The following is a 14,369-nucleotide window of genomic DNA, read 5'->3' on the forward strand; positions in this document are numbered from 1 at the left end:
CTCGGCTCCCCGGATGGCACGCCGCCCCACCTCGGACCGCTCACTGGCTGGGGGGGTGCCGCGGGCCGGCGCCGGCCGGCTCCGGACGACCCCTGGCCTCTCCTGTTCTTCAGCCGGCCTGGCTCAAAGCCAAGCCGGGGCCGCCCGCGCCGCCGGACCCCATCCTCGGACAGGCAGGGACACAGACACAGGTGCCCACGACAGACAGACAGACACACACACACACACACACAGACGGAGGGACACGGGCACTCGGAGCTGGGCCACAAGGCCTGTGGGGGCGAGGCAGCCACCCCGCCGGAGGGGCGCAGGCCCTGGAGCTGCCTTAGGAGCCCTGGCAGCCGCGGGCCCTGCAGCCACGGTGTCAGGGATGCCGTTCTGCCCCCATTCCTGCCCATCAGCCGAACCGCCGCGGGACCGTGTGCCTGTGTTGCGTGCGCGGCGCCCACGCCCAGGCGCGGAGCGAGTCTCTCTTGTGTCTCTTGCTGTGTTGCGCGCGGCCCTTTTCGGCATGGGTGCCGGCCGCCCCCGCGTCGCTGTGGCCTTGGCTGTTGCGGGGCCGCGGAGCGCGCAGCCCGGTGCCAACGGGGCCTGAGGCCCCGGGCGGTCGGGCCATCTGGTGTCCCGGGCCCGCGGAGCGTGGACGTCGTGGCTGAGGGCCGAAGGGACGGTGGTCCGCGGGGGAGGCAGGGCATGTCCTTCGGAGAGAAGGTGCAGGCGGGCCCGGGCCGAAGGTGGGGGGGGTTGCGGGTGGCTGGGTGGCTTGGAGGCTGGGGGCGGTGCCAGGGAATTGCTAGGGGCTGGGGGCGGGCCTGGGGGCGGAGATTGGGGCGGGGCGAGGAGGGCCCCGGCCCCGGCCCCGGCCCCCAAAGCCCCGCCCCGGCCCCGGCCCCCAAAGCCCCGCCCCGGCCCCCCGGAGGGGCTCGCAGGCCTGCGGAGACGGGATCCAGCCCCCGCCCGGCTCCCCCCAGCGACCGCCCCCTCCCCGCCCCGGCCCCGAGGTTCCTGCTGTCGCCCCGTCCCCTCCGTCGGCCGCCTTCGGGCCCCCGCGGCGCCCTGGGACGCGCGGCCGGCTAGGACGTGGGTGGGTGTGCTTGAAGGGCGGGCTGCGAGGGTGAAGGGCTTGAGAGGAAGAGGAGGTGGTGCATGTGTGTGGCCTCCTGCCCGTGCAGCCGGCGCCCTCGGTGCTCCGCGGCGCCCTGCGGTGCTTCCGGCGGGGCGGGGGCCATGCCACGGGTCGCCCGGAGGGGGGCGCCGCCGCCGCCGCCGCCGCCGCCGCCGCCGCCGCCGCCGCCGCCGCCGCGTTGGTCGAGGGGGCGTTGGCGGCCAAGGGACAGACAGGAAGGCAGGCAAAAGGCCGAGGAAAAAAAGCCTACAGCACCCGGTATTCCCAGGCGGTCTCCCATCCAAGTACTAACCAGGCCCGACCCTGCTTAGCTTCCGAGATCAGACGAGATCGGGCGCGTTCAGGGTGGTATGGCCGTAGACGTCCGCGGCTGCCGCTGGGCGCCCCAAGAGCCTGCTCTGCGCCTCTCCGGGCCAGGCGCCCGCCGCTCCTCAGCCCTCCGCCCGCCCGATCGCGCCAGCCCGCCTGCATGCTCGCCTGCCGGCCCGACTGATTGATTGACTGACCGCCTCCCGCGCCGCGCCCGGGGTGGCGGAGGGCGCCTGCCCTGGGCCGGGCGGGGGGGGTGGGGGCCAAGACGCCTCCCGCACCCCGGAGCGGAGGCTGTCGCCGGAGCCCGGGCGCGCTCCCGTCCCCGGCCTGGCGGGCGCGTCGCCGCCGCTCGGCTCCCCGGATGGCACGCCGCCCCACCTCGGACCGCTCACTGGCTGGGGGGGTGCCGCGGGCCGGCGCCGGCCGGCTCCGGACGACCCCTGGCCTCTCCTGTTCTTCAGCCGGCCTGGCTCAAAGCCAAGCCGGGGCCGCCCGCGCCGCCGGACCCCATCCTCGGACAGGCAGGGACACAGACACAGGTGCCCACGACAGACAGACAGACACACACACACACACACACACACACAGACGGAGGGACACGGGCACTCGGAGCTGGGCCACAAGGCCTGTGGGGGCGAGGCAGCCACCCCGCCGGAGGGGCGCAGGCCCTGGAGCTGCCTTAGGAGCCCTGGCAGCCGCGGGCCCTGCAGCCACGGTGTCAGGGATGCCGTTCTGCCCCCATTCCTGCCCATCAGCCGAACCGCCGCGGGACCGTGTGCCTGTGTTGCGTGCGCGGCGCCCACGCCCAGGCGCGGAGCGAGTCTCTCTTGTGTCTCTTGCTGTGTTGCGCGCGGCCCTTTTCGGCATGGGTGCCGGCCGCCCCCGCGTCGCTGTGGCCTTGGCTGTTGCGGGGCCGCGGAGCGCGCAGCCCGGTGCCAACGGGGCCTGAGGCCCCGGGCGGTCGGGCCATCTGGTGTCCCGGGCCCGCGGAGCGTGGACGTCGTGGCTGAGGGCCGAAGGGACGGTGGTCCGCGGGGGAGGCAGGGCATGTCCTTCGGAGAGAAGGTGCAGGCGGGCCCGGGCCGAAGGTGGGGGGGGTTGCGGGTGGCTGGGTGGCTTGGAGGCTGGGGGCGGTGCCAGGGAATTGCTAGGGGCTGGGGGCGGGCCTGGGGGCGGAGATTGGGGCGGGGCGAGGAGGGCCCCGGCCCCGGCCCCGGCCCCCAAAGCCCCGCCCCGGCCCCGGCCCCCAAAGCCCCGCCCCGGCCCCCCGGAGGGGCTCGCAGGCCTGCGGAGACGGGATCCAGCCCCCGCCCGGCTCCCCCCAGCGACCGCCCCCTCCCCGCCCCGGCCCCGAGGTTCCTGCTGTCGCCCCGTCCCCTCCGTCGGCCGCCTTCGGGCCCCCGCGGCGCCCTGGGACGCGCGGCCGGCTAGGACGTGGGTGGGTGTGCTTGAAGGGCGGGCTGCGAGGGTGAAGGGCTTGAGAGGAAGAGGAGGTGGTGCATGTGTGTGGCCTCCTGCCCGTGCAGCCGGCGCCCTCGGTGCTCCGCGGCGCCCTGCGGTGCTTCCGGCGGGGCGGGGGCCATGCCACGGGTCGCCCGGAGGGGGGCGCCGCCGCCGCCGCCGCCGCCGCCGCCGCCGCCGCCGCCGCCGCCGCCGCGTTGGTCGAGGGGGCGTTGGCGGCCAAGGGACAGACAGGAAGGCAGGCAAAAGGCCGAGGAAAAAAAGCCTACAGCACCCGGTATTCCCAGGCGGTCTCCCATCCAAGTACTAACCAGGCCCGACCCTGCTTAGCTTCCGAGATCAGACGAGATCGGGCGCGTTCAGGGTGGTATGGCCGTAGACGTCCACGGCTGCCGCTGGGCGCCCCAAGAGCCTGCTCTGCGCCTCTCCGGGCCAGGCGCCCGCCGCTCCTCAGCCCTCCGCCCGCCCGATCGCGCCAGCCCGCCTGCATGCTCGCCTGCCGGCCCGACTGATTGATTGACTGACCGCCTCCCGCGCCGCGCCCGGGGTGGCGGAGGGCGCCTGCCCCGGGCCGGGCGGGGGGGGTGGGGGCCAAGACGCCTCCCGCACCCCGGAGCGGAGGCTGTCGCCGGAGCCCGGGCGCGCTCCCGTCCCCGGCCTGGCGGGCGCGTCGCCGCCGCTCGGCTCCCCGGATGGCACGCCGCCCCACCTCGGACCGCTCACTGGCTGGGGGGGTGCCGCGGGCCGGCGCCGGCCGGCTCCGGACGACCCCTGGCCTCTCCTGTTCTTCAGCCGGCCTGGCTCAAAGCCAAGCCGGGGCCGCCCGCGCCGCCGGACCCCATCCTCGGACAGGCAGGGACACAGACACAGGTGCCCACGACAGACAGACAGACACACACACACACACACACAGACGGAGGGACACGGGCACTCGGAGCTGGGCCACAAGGCCTGTGGGGGCGAGGCAGCCACCCCGCCGGAGGGGCGCAGGCCCTGGAGCTGCCTTAGGAGCCCTGGCAGCCGCGGGCCCTGCAGCCACGGTGTCAGGGATGCCGTTCTGCCCCCATTCCTGCCCATCAGCCGAACCGCCGCGGGACCGTGTGCCTGTGTTGCGTGCGCGGCGCCCACGCCCAGGCGCGGAGCGAGTCTCTCTTGTGTCTCTTGCTGTGTTGCGCGCGGCCCTTTTCGGCATGGGTGCCGGCCGCCCCCGCGTCGCTGTGGCCTTGGCTGTTGCGGGGCCGCGGAGCGCGCAGCCCGGTGCCAACGGGGCCTGAGGCCCCGGGCGGTCGGGCCATCTGGTGTCCCGGGCCCGCGGAGCGTGGACGTCGTGGCTGAGGGCCGAAGGGACGGTGGTCCGCGGGGGAGGCAGGGCATGTCCTTCGGAGAGAAGGTGCAGGCGGGCCCGGGCCGAAGGTGGGGGGGGTTGCGGGTGGCTGGGTGGCTTGGAGGCTGGGGGCGGTGCCAGGGAATTGCTAGGGGCTGGGGGCGGGCCTGGGGGCGGAGATTGGGGCGGGGCGAGGAGGGCCCCGGCCCCGGCCCCGGCCCCCAAAGCCCCGCCCCGGCCCCGGCCCCCAAAGCCCCGCCCCGGCCCCCCGGAGGGGCTCGCAGGCCTGCGGAGACGGGATCCAGCCCCCGCCCGGCTCCCCCCAGCGACCGCCCCCTCCCCGCCCCGGCCCCGAGGTTCCTGCTGTCGCCCCGTCCCCTCCGTCGGCCGCCTTCGGGCCCCCGCGGCGCCCTGGGACGCGCGGCCGGCTAGGACGTGGGTGGGTGTGCTTGAAGGGCGGGCTGCGAGGGTGAAGGGCTTGAGAGGAAGAGGAGGTGGTGCATGTGTGTGGCCTCCTGCCCGTGCAGCCGGCGCCCTCGGTGCTCCGCGGCGCCCTGCGGTGCTTCCGGCGGGGCGGGGGCCATGCCACGGGTCGCCCGGAGGGGGGCGCCGCCGCCGCCGCCGCCGCCGCCGCCGCGTTGGTCGAGGGGGCGTTGGCGGCCAAGGGACAGACAGGAAGGCAGGCAAAAGGCCGAGGAAAAAAAGCCTACAGCACCCGGTATTCCCAGGCGGTCTCCCATCCAAGTACTAACCAGGCCCGACCCTGCTTAGCTTCCGAGATCAGACGAGATCGGGCGCGTTCAGGGTGGTATGGCCGTAGACGTCCGCGGCTGCCGCTGGGCGCCCCAAGAGCCTGCTCTGCGCCTCTCCGGGCCAGGCGCCCGCCGCTCCTCAGCCCTCCGCCCGCCCGATCGCGCCAGCCCGCCTGCATGCTCGCCTGCCGGCCCGACTGATTGATTGACTGACCGCCTCCCGCGCCGCGCCCGGGGTGGCGGAGGGCGCCTGCCCCGGGCCGGGCGGGGGGGGTGGGGGCCAAGACGCCTCCCGCACCCCGGAGCGGAGGCTGTCGCCGGAGCCCGGGCGCGCTCCCGTCCCCGGCCTGGCGGGCGCGTCGCCGCCGCTCGGCTCCCCGGATGGCACGCCGCCCCACCTCGGACCGCTCACTGGCTGGGGGGGTGCCGCGGGCCGGCGCCGGCCGGCTCCGGACGACCCCTGGCCTCTCCTGTTCTTCAGCCGGCCTGGCTCAAAGCCAAGCCGGGGCCGCCCGCGCCGCCGGACCCCATCCTCGGACAGGCAGGGACACAGACACAGGTGCCCACGACAGACAGACAGACACACACACACACACACACAGACGGAGGGACACGGGCACTCGGAGCTGGGCCACAAGGCCTGTGGGGGCGAGGCAGCCACCCCGCCGGAGGGGCGCAGGCCCTGGAGCTGCCTTAGGAGCCCTGGCAGCCGCGGGCCCTGCAGCCACGGTGTCAGGGATGCCGTTCTGCCCCCATTCCTGCCCATCAGCCGAACCGCCGCGGGACCGTGTGCCTGTGTTGCGTGCGCGGCGCCCACGCCCAGGCGCGGAGCGAGTCTCTCTTGTGTCTCTTGCTGTGTTGCGCGCGGCCCTTTTCGGCATGGGTGCCGGCCGCCCCCGCGTCGCTGTGGCCTTGGCTGTTGCGGGGCCGCGGAGCGCGCAGCCCGGTGCCAACGGGGCCTGAGGCCCCGGGCGGTCGGGCCATCTGGTGTCCCGGGCCCGCGGAGCGTGGACGTCGTGGCTGAGGGCCGAAGGGACGGTGGTCCGCGGGGGAGGCAGGGCATGTCCTTCGGAGAGAAGGTGCAGGCGGGCCCGGGCCGAAGGTGGGGGGGGTTGCGGGTGGCTGGGTGGCTTGGAGGCTGGGGGCGGTGCCAGGGAATTGCTAGGGGCTGGGGGCGGGCCTGGGGGCGGAGATTGGGGCGGGGCGAGGAGGGCCCCGGCCCCGGCCCCGGCCCCCAAAGCCCCGCCCCGGCCCCGGCCCCCAAAGCCCCGCCCCGGCCCCCCGGAGGGGCTCGCAGGCCTGCGGAGACGGGATCCAGCCCCCGCCCGGCTCCCCCCAGCGACCGCCCCCTCCCCGCCCCGGCCCCGAGGTTCCTGCTGTCGCCCCGTCCCCTCCGTCGGCCGCCTTCGGGCCCCCGCGGCGCCCTGGGACGCGCGGCCGGCTAGGACGTGGGTGGGTGTGCTTGAAGGGCGGGCTGCGAGGGTGAAGGGCTTGAGAGGAAGAGGAGGTGGTGCATGTGTGTGGCCTCCTGCCCGTGCAGCCGGCGCCCTCGGTGCTCCGCGGCGCCCTGCGGTGCTTCCGGCGGGGCGGGGGCCATGCCACGGGTCGCCCGGAGGGGGGCGCCGCCGCCGCCGCCGCCGCCGCCGCCGCCGCCGCCGCCGCCGCCGCGTTGGTCGAGGGGGCGTTGGCGGCCAAGGGACAGACAGGAAGGCAGGCAAAAGGCCGAGGAAAAAAAGCCTACAGCACCCGGTATTCCCAGGCGGTCTCCCATCCAAGTACTAACCAGGCCCGACCCTGCTTAGCTTCCGAGATCAGACGAGATCGGGCGCGTTCAGGGTGGTATGGCCGTAGACGTCCGCGGCTGCCGCTGGGCGCCCCAAGAGCCTGCTCTGCGCCTCTCCGGGCCAGGCGCCCGCCGCTCCTCAGCCCTCCGCCCGCCCGATCGCGCCAGCCCGCCTGCATGCTCGCCTGCCGGCCCGACTGATTGATTGACTGACCGCCTCCCGCGCCGCGCCCGGGGTGGCGGAGGGCGCCTGCCCCGGGCCGGGCGGGGGGGGTGGGGGCCAAGACGCCTCCCGCACCCCGGAGCGGAGGCTGTCGCCGGAGCCCGGGCGCGCTCCCGTCCCCGGCCTGGCGGGCGCGTCGCCGCCGCTCGGCTCCCCGGATGGCACGCCGCCCCACCTCGGACCGCTCACTGGCTGGGGGGGTGCCGCGGGGCGCCGGCCGGCTCCGGACGACCCCTGGCCTCTCCTGTTCTTCAGCCGGCCTGGCTCAAAGCCAAGCCGGGGCCGCCCGCGCCGCCGGACCCCATCCTCGGACAGGCAGGGACACAGACACAGGTGCCCACGACAGACAGACAGACACACACACACACACACACAGACGGAGGGACACGGGCACTCGGAGCTGGGCCACAAGGCCTGTGGGGGCGAGGCAGCCACCCCGCCGGAGGGGCGCAGGCCCTGGAGCTGCCTTAGGAGCCCTGGCAGCCGCGGGCCCTGCAGCCACGGTGTCAGGGATGCCGTTCTGCCCCCATTCCTGCCCATCAGCCGAACCGCCGCGGGACCGTGTGCCTGTGTTGCGTGCGCGGCGCCCACGCCCAGGCGCGGAGCGAGTCTCTCTTGTGTCTCTTGCTGTGTTGCGCGCGGCCCTTTTCGGCATGGGTGCCGGCCGCCCCCGCGTCGCTGTGGCCTTGGCTGTTGCGGGGCCGCGGAGCGCGCAGCCCGGTGCCAACGGGGCCTGAGGCCCCGGGCGGTCGGGCCATCTGGTGTCCCTGGCCCGCGGAGCGTGGACGTCGTGGCTGAGGGCCGAAGGGACGGTGGTCCGCGGGGGAGGCAGGGCATGTCCTTCGGAGAGAAGGTGCAGGCGGGCCCGGGCCGAAGGTGGGGGGGGTTGCGGGTGGCTGGGTGGCTTGGAGGCTGGGGGCGGTGCCAGGGAATTGCTAGGGGCTGGGGGCGGGCCTGGGGGCGGAGATTGGGGCGGGGCGAGGAGGGCCCCGGCCCCGGCCCCGGCCCCCAAAGCCCCGCCCCGGCCCCGGCCCCCAAAGCCCCGCCCCGGCCCCCCGGAGGGGCTCGCAGGCCTGCGGAGACGGGATCCAGCCCCCGCCCGGCTCCCCCCAGCGACCGCCCCCTCCCCGCCCCGGCCCCGAGGTTCCTGCTGTCGCCCCGTCCCCTCCGTCGGCCGCCTTCGGGCCCCCGCGGCGCCCTGGGACGCGCGGCCGGCTAGGACGTGGGTGGGTGTGCTTGAAGGGCGGGCTGCGAGGGTGAAGGGCTTGAGAGGAAGAGGAGGTGGTGCATGTGTGTGGCCTCCTGCCCGTGCAGCCGGCGCCCTCGGTGCTCCGCGGCGCCCTGCGGTGCTTCCGGCGGGGCGGGGGCCATGCCACGGGTCGCCCGGAGGGGGGCGCCGCCGCCGCCGCCGCCGCCGCCGCCGCCGCCGCCGCCGCCGCCGCGTTGGTCGAGGGGGCGTTGGCGGCCAAGGGACAGACAGGAAGGCAGGCAAAAGGCCGAGGAAAAAAAGCCTACAGCACCCGGTATTCCCAGGCGGTCTCCCATCCAAGTACTAACCAGGCCCGACCCTGCTTAGCTTCCGAGATCAGACGAGATCGGGCGCGTTCAGGGTGGTATGGCCGTAGACGTCCGCGGCTGCCGCTGGGCGCCCCAAGAGCCTGCTCTGCGCCTCTCCGGGCCAGGCGCCCGCCGCTCCTCAGCCCTCCGCCCGCCCGATCGCGCCAGCCCGCCTGCATGCTCGCCTGCCGGCCCGACTGATTGATTGACTGACCGCCTCCCGCGCCGCGCCCGGGGTGGCGGAGGGCGCCTGCCCCGGGCCGGGCGGGGGGGGTGGGGGCCAAGACGCCTCCCGCACCCCGGAGCGGAGGCTGTCGCCGGAGCCCGGGCGCGCTCCCGTCCCCGGCCTGGCGGGCGCGTCGCCGCCGCTCGGCTCCCCGGATGGCACGCCGCCCCACCTCGGACCGCTCACTGGCTGGGGGGGTGCCGCGGGCCGGCGCCGGCCGGCTCCGGACGACCCCTGGCCTCTCCTGTTCTTCAGCCGGCCTGGCTCAAAGCCAAGCCGGGGCCGCCCGCGCCGCCGGACCCCATCCTCGGACAGGCAGGGACACAGACACAGGTGCCCACGACAGACAGACAGACACACACACACACACACACAGACGGAGGGACACGGGCACTCGGAGCTGGGCCACAAGGCCTGTGGGGGCGAGGCAGCCACCCCGCCGGAGGGGCGCAGGCCCTGGAGCTGCCTTAGGAGCCCTGGCAGCCGCGGGCCCTGCAGCCACGGTGTCAGGGATGCCGTTCTGCCCCCATTCCTGCCCATCAGCCGAACCGCCGCGGGACCGTGTGCCTGTGTTGCGTGCGCGGCGCCCACGCCCAGGCGCGGAGCGAGTCTCTCTTGTGTCTCTTGCTGTGTTGCGCGCGGCCCTTTTCGGCATGGGTGCCGGCCGCCCCCGCGTCGCTGTGGCCTTGGCTGTTGCGGGGCCGCGGAGCGCGCAGCCCGGTGCCAACGGGGCCTGAGGCCCCGGGCGGTCGGGCCATCTGGTGTCCCTGGCCCGCGGAGCGTGGACGTCGTGGCTGAGGGCCGAAGGGACGGTGGTCCGCGGGGGAGGCAGGGCATGTCCTTCGGAGAGAAGGTGCAGGCGGGCCCGGGCCGAAGGTGGGGGGGGTTGCGGGTGGCTGGGTGGCTTGGAGGCTGGGGGCGGTGCCAGGGAATTGCTAGGGGCTGGGGGCGGGCCTGGGGGCGGAGATTGGGGCGGGGCGAGGAGGGCCCCGGCCCCGGCCCCGGCCCCCAAAGCCCCGCCCCGGCCCCGGCCCCCAAAGCCCCGCCCCGGCCCCCCGGAGGGGCTCGCAGGCCTGCGGAGACGGGATCCAGCCCCCGCCCGGCTCCCCCCAGCGACCGCCCCCTCCCCGCCCCGGCCCCGAGGTTCCTGCTGTCGCCCCGTCCCCTCCGTCGGCCGCCTTCGGGCCCCCGCGGCGCCCTGGGACGCGCGGCCGGCTAGGACGTGGGTGGGTGTGCTTGAAGGGCGGGCTGCGAGGGTGAAGGGCTTGAGAGGAAGAGGAGGTGGTGCATGTGTGTGGCCTCCTGCCCGTGCAGCCGGCGCCCTCGGTGCTCCGCGGCGCCCTGCGGTGCTTCCGGCGGGGCGGGGGCCATGCCACGGGTCGCCCGGAGGGGGGCGCCGCCGCCGCCGCCGCCGCCGCCGCCGCCGCCGCGTTGGTCGAGGGGGCGTTGGCGGCCAAGGGACAGACAGGAAGGCAGGCAAAAGGCCGAGGAAAAAAAGCCTACAGCACCCGGTATTCCCAGGCGGTCTCCCATCCAAGTACTAACCAGGCCCGACCCTGCTTAGCTTCCGAGATCAGACGAGATCGGGCGCGTTCAGGGTGGTATGGCCGTAGACGTCCGCGGCTGCCGCTGGGCGCCCCAAGAGCCTGCTCTGCGCCTCTCCGGGCCAGGCGCCCGCCGCTCCTCAGCCCTCCGCCCGCCCGATCGCGCCAGCCCGCCTGCATGCTCGCCTGCCGGCCCGACTGATTGATTGACTGACCGCCTCCCGCGCCGCGCCCGGGGTGGCGGAGGGCGCCTGCCCCGGGCCGGGCGGGGGGGGTGGGGGCCAAGACGCCTCCCGCACCCCGGAGCGGAGGCTGTCGCCGGAGCCCGGGCGCGCTCCCGTCCCCGGCCTGGCGGGCGCGTCGCCGCCGCTCGGCTCCCCGGATGGCACGCCGCCCCACCTCGGACCGCTCACTGGCTGGGGGGGTGCCGCGGGCCGGCGCCGGCCGGCTCCGGACGACCCCTGGCCTCTCCTGTTCTTCAGCCGGCCTGGCTCAAAGCCAAGCCGGGGCCGCCCGCGCCGCCGGACCCCATCCTCGGACAGGCAGGGACACAGACACAGGTGCCCACGACAGACAGACAGACACACACACACACACACACACACACAGACGGAGGGACACGGGCACTCGGAGCTGGGCCACAAGGCCTGTGGGGGCGAGGCAGCCACCCCGCCGGAGGGGCGCAGGCCCTGGAGCTGCCTTAGGAGCCCTGGCAGCCGCGGGCCCTGCAGCCACGGTGTCAGGGATGCCGTTCTGCCCCCATTCCTGCCCATCAGCCGAACCGCCGCGGGACCGTGTGCCTGTGTTGCGTGCGCGGCGCCCACGCCCAGGCGCGGAGCGAGTCTCTCTTGTGTCTCTTGCTGTGTTGCGCGCGGCCCTTTTCGGCATGGGTGCCGGCCGCCCCCGCGTCGCTGTGGCCTTGGCTGTTGCGGGGCCGCGGAGCGCGCAGCCCGGTGCCAACGGGGCCTGAGGCCCCGGGCGGTCGGGCCATCTGGTGTCCCGGGCCCGCGGAGCGTGGACGTCGTGGCTGAGGGCCGAAGGGACGGTGGTCCGCGGGGGAGGCAGGGCATGTCCTTCGGAGAGAAGGTGCAGGCGGGCCCGGGCCGAAGGTGGGGGGGGTTGCGGGTGGCTGGGTGGCTTGGAGGCTGGGGGCGGTGCCAGGGAATTGCTAGGGGCTGGGGGCGGGCCTGGGGGCGGAGATTGGGGCGGGGCGAGGAGGGCCCGCAGGCGGGCCCGGCCCCGGCCCCGGCCCCGGCCCCCAAAGCCCCGCCCCGGCCCCGGCCCCCAAAGCCCCGCCCCGGCCCCCCGGAGGGGCTCGCAGGCCTGCGGAGACGGGATCCAGCCCCCGCCCGGCTCCCCCCAGCGACCGCCCCCTCCCCGCCCCGGCCCCGAGGTTCCTGCTGTCGCCCCGTCCCCTCCGTCGGCCGCCTTCGGGCCCCCGCGGCGCCCTGGGACGCGCGGCCGGCTAGGACGTGGGTGGGTGTGCTTGAAGGGCGGGCTGCGAGGGTGAAGGGCTTGAGAGGAAGAGGAGGTGGTGCATGTGTGTGGCCTCCTGCCCGTGCAGCCGGCGCCCTCGGTGCTCCGCGGCGCCCTGCGGTGCTTCCGGCGGGGCGGGGGCCATGCCACGGGTCGCCCGGAGGGGGGCGCCGCCGCCGCCGCCGCCGCCGCCGCCGCGTTGGTCGAGGGGGCGTTGGCGGCCAAGGGACAGACAGGAAGGCAGGCAAAAGGCCGAGGAAAAAAAGCCTACAGCACCCGGTATTCCCAGGCGGTCTCCCATCCAAGTACTAACCAGGCCCGACCCTGCTTAGCTTCCGAGATCAGACGAGATCGGGCGCGTTCAGGGTGGTATGGCCGTAGACGTCCGCGGCTGCCGCTGGGCGCCCCAAGAGCCTGCTCTGCGCCTCTCCGGGCCAGGCGCCCGCCGCTCCTCAGCCCTCCGCCCGCCCGATCGCGCCAGCCCGCCTGCATGCTCGCCTGCCGGCCCGACTGATTGATTGACTGACCGCCTCCCGCGCCGCGCCCGGGGTGGCGGAGGGCGCCTGCCCCGGGCCGGGCGGGGGGGGTGGGGGCCAAGACGCCTCCCGCACCCCGGAGCGGAGGCTGTCGCCGGAGCCCGGGCGCGCTCCCGTCCCCGGCCTGGCGGGCGCGTCGCCGCCGCTCGGCTCCCCGGATGGCACGCCGCCCCACCTCGGACCGCTCACTGGCTGGGGGGGTGCCGCGGGCCGGCGCCGGCCGGCTCCGGACGACCCCTGGCCTCTCCTGTTCTTCAGCCGGCCTGGCTCAAAGCCAAGCCGGGGCCGCCCGCGCCGCCGGACCCCATCCTCGGACAGGCAGGGACACAGACACAGGTGCCCACGACAGACAGACAGACACACACACACACACACACACAGACGGAGGGACACGGGCACTCGGAGCTGGGCCACAAGGCACAAGGCCTGTGGGGGCGAGGCAGCCACCCCGCCGGAGGGGCGCAGGCCCTGGAGCTGCCTTAGGAGCCCTGGCAGCCGCGGGCCCTGCAGCCACGGTGTCAGGGATGCCGTTCTGCCCCCATTCCTGCCCATCAGCCGAACCGCCGCGGGACCGTGTGCCTGTGTTGCGTGCGCGGCGCCCACGCCCAGGCGCGGAGCGAGTCTCTCTTGTGTCTCTTGCTGTGTTGCGCGCGGCCCTTTTCGGCATGGGTGCCGGCCGCCCCCGCGTCGCTGTGGCCTTGGCTGTTGCGGGGCCGCGGAGCGCGCAGCCCGGTGCCAACGGGGCCTGAGGCCCCGGGCGGTCGGGCCATCTGGTGTCCCGGGCCCGCGGAGCGTGGACGTCGTGGCTGAGGGCCGAAGGGACGGTGGTCCGCGGGGGAGGCAGGGCATGTCCTTCGGAGAGAAGGTGCAGGCGGGCCCGGGCCGAAGGTGGGGGGGGTTGCGGGTGGCTGGGTGGCTTGGAGGCTGGGGGCGGTGCCAGGGAATTGCTAGGGGCTGGGGGCGGGCCTGGGGGCGGAGATTGGGGCGGGGCGAGGAGGGCCCGCAGGCGGGCCCGGCCCCGGCCCCGGCCCCGGCCCCCAAAGCCCCGCCCCGGCCCCGGCCCCCAAAGCCCCGCCCCGGCCCCCCGGAGGGGCTCGCAGGCCTGCGGAGACGGGATCCAGCCCCCGCCCGGCTCCCCCCAGCGACCGCCCCCTCCCCGCCCCGGCCCCGAGGTTCCTGCTGTCGCCCCGTCCCCTCCGTCGGCCGCCTTCGGGCCCCCGCGGCGCCCTGGGACGCGCGGCCGGCTAGGACGTGGGTGGGTGTGCTTGAAGGGCGGGCTGCGAGGGTGAAGGGCTTGAGAGGAAGAGGAGGTGGTGCATGTGTGTGGCCTCCTGCCCGTGCAGCCGGCGCCCTCGGTGCTCCGCGGCGCCCTGCGGTGCTTCCGGCGGGGCGGGGGCCATGCCACGGGTCGCCCGGAGGGGGGCGCCGCCGCCGCCGCCGCCGCCGCCGCCGCGTTGGTCGAGGGGGCGTTGGCGGCCAAGGGACAGACAGGAAGGCAGGCAAAAGGCCGAGGAAAAAAAGCCTACAGCACCCGGTATTCCCAGGCGGTCTCCCATCCAAGTACTAACCAGGCCCGACCCTGCTTAGCTTCCGAGATCAGACGAGATCGGGCGCGTTCAGGGTGGTATGGCCGTAGACGTCCGCGGCTGCCGCTGGGCGCCCCAAGAGCCTGCTCTGCGCCTCTCCGGGCCAGGCGCCCGCCGCTCCTCAGCCCTCCGCCCGCCCGATCGCGCCAGCCCGCCTGCATGCTCGCCTGCCGGCCCGACTGATTGATTGACTGACCGCCTCCCGCGCCGCGCCCGGGGTGGCGGAGGGCGCCTGCCCCGGGCCGGGCGGGGGGGGTGGGGGCCAAGACGCCTCCCGCACCCCGGAGCGGAGGCTGTCGCCGGAGCCCGGGCGCGCTCCCGTCCCCGGCCTGGCGGGCGCGTCGCCGCCGCTCGGCTCCCCGGATGGCACGCCGCCCCACCTCGGACCGCTCACTGGCTGGGGGGGTGCCGCGGGCCGGCGCCGGCCGGCTCCGGACGACCCCTGGCCTCTCCTGTTCTTCAG

At 76.1% G+C, this 14,369-nt stretch overlaps 8 non-coding genes across 8 annotated transcripts; all 8 read right to left on the reverse strand.

Moving 5' to 3' along the window:
- Positions 1–1,369: 1,369 nt before the first annotated feature.
- Positions 1,370–1,488, reverse strand: LOC140597098 (5S ribosomal RNA). Its single transcript, XR_011998965.1, has one exon. It is a non-coding gene; the product is annotated as a 5S ribosomal RNA (ribosomal RNA).
- A 1,673-nt stretch (positions 1,489–3,161) lies between these two features.
- On the reverse strand, positions 3,162–3,280 carry LOC140597099 (5S ribosomal RNA). Its single transcript, XR_011998966.1, has one exon. It is a non-coding gene; the product is annotated as a 5S ribosomal RNA (ribosomal RNA).
- Positions 3,281–4,926: 1,646 nt separating this feature from the next.
- On the reverse strand, positions 4,927–5,045 carry LOC140597100 (5S ribosomal RNA). The gene has a single exon (XR_011998967.1). It is a non-coding gene; the product is annotated as a 5S ribosomal RNA (ribosomal RNA).
- A 1,664-nt stretch (positions 5,046–6,709) lies between these two features.
- On the reverse strand, positions 6,710–6,828 carry LOC140597101 (5S ribosomal RNA). The gene has a single exon (XR_011998968.1). It is a non-coding gene; the product is annotated as a 5S ribosomal RNA (ribosomal RNA).
- Positions 6,829–8,489: 1,661 nt separating this feature from the next.
- Positions 8,490–8,608, reverse strand: LOC140597102 (5S ribosomal RNA). The gene has a single exon (XR_011998969.1). It is a non-coding gene; the product is annotated as a 5S ribosomal RNA (ribosomal RNA).
- Positions 8,609–10,260: 1,652 nt separating this feature from the next.
- On the reverse strand, positions 10,261–10,379 carry LOC140597104 (5S ribosomal RNA). The gene has a single exon (XR_011998971.1). It is a non-coding gene; the product is annotated as a 5S ribosomal RNA (ribosomal RNA).
- Positions 10,380–12,048: 1,669 nt separating this feature from the next.
- On the reverse strand, positions 12,049–12,167 carry LOC140597105 (5S ribosomal RNA). Its single transcript, XR_011998972.1, has one exon. It is a non-coding gene; the product is annotated as a 5S ribosomal RNA (ribosomal RNA).
- Positions 12,168–13,839: 1,672 nt separating this feature from the next.
- LOC140597106 (5S ribosomal RNA) lies at positions 13,840–13,958 on the reverse strand. The gene has a single exon (XR_011998973.1). It is a non-coding gene; the product is annotated as a 5S ribosomal RNA (ribosomal RNA).
- Between the last annotated feature and the right edge of the window lie 411 nt (positions 13,959–14,369).

This window comes from Vulpes vulpes, unplaced genomic scaffold, assembly GCF_048418805.1.
Source record: "Vulpes vulpes isolate BD-2025 unplaced genomic scaffold, VulVul3 u000000748, whole genome shotgun sequence".
In the NCBI taxonomy this organism is placed as follows: Eukaryota; Metazoa; Chordata; class Mammalia; order Carnivora; family Canidae; genus Vulpes; species Vulpes vulpes.